Raw genomic sequence first — 670 nt, forward strand, 5'->3', positions numbered from 1 at the left:
CCCCAAACTTCCCTTTCCCGAGCCACACCAACCAGCTCCGACTAGGGGATCATATATTTCCTATGATATTAAAAGCCAGCTATTGGTGAGGCTGGATGCAGTGTATGTTGGCTTTTGACTTTGCTTATCGGTTATCAAAATTGTTATAAATGAATTCTCTCTATTGTCTGATCCGGTAATTGTCTAATAATTTCCGCTCTGTCCCGAGGAGTCAAAGCCCAGCCGAAATTCTCTGCTACGTATGCAACATTTTGCTGGTGTGTTTTGATTTGTCTCAGGAATATTGCCAACAGCGGATATGAAACAAGCGCTCCAGTGCACTGACCTAGCTGATGATGTTCATCAGAATCGGCTCCAGCTGAGTTTGGCTGTGAGGCTATTTACAGACAAGTGTGACACCAATCTTAATTGCAGCAGAACAGCACCGTGGGACCACAGGCTCCCTCTGAGGGCTGACCTGGAACATTGGTGCCTAATGCTCAAATTATTATCTAAAAATGCTCATCATTACTCTATTTTCTCCGCCATCTGACCCAGTAGTAATAATGATTAAAGATGCAAGTTTTTTGTGACAGATTTTTTTTTTTGGAATGCCATGCAGTATAAAGTAAGGGCATATCTTGAGAACATAACTGCTATGTGTACCGGACTTCTACATATGTAGTTTCCA

At 42.4% G+C, this 670-nt stretch overlaps 1 protein-coding gene across 1 annotated transcript in view; it reads left to right on the forward strand.

Annotated features, from left to right (window-relative positions):
- The window catches only part of actl6a (actin-like 6A), a 9,099-nt gene that overhangs the window by 3,769 nt on the left and 4,660 nt on the right, over positions 1 to 670 (forward strand). The gene's annotated exons all lie outside the window — the stretch shown is intronic.

The sequence above is a fragment of the Etheostoma spectabile genome, chromosome 9 (genome assembly GCF_008692095.1).
Source record: "Etheostoma spectabile isolate EspeVRDwgs_2016 chromosome 9, UIUC_Espe_1.0, whole genome shotgun sequence".
Taxonomy (NCBI): Eukaryota; Metazoa; Chordata; class Actinopteri; order Perciformes; family Percidae; genus Etheostoma; species Etheostoma spectabile.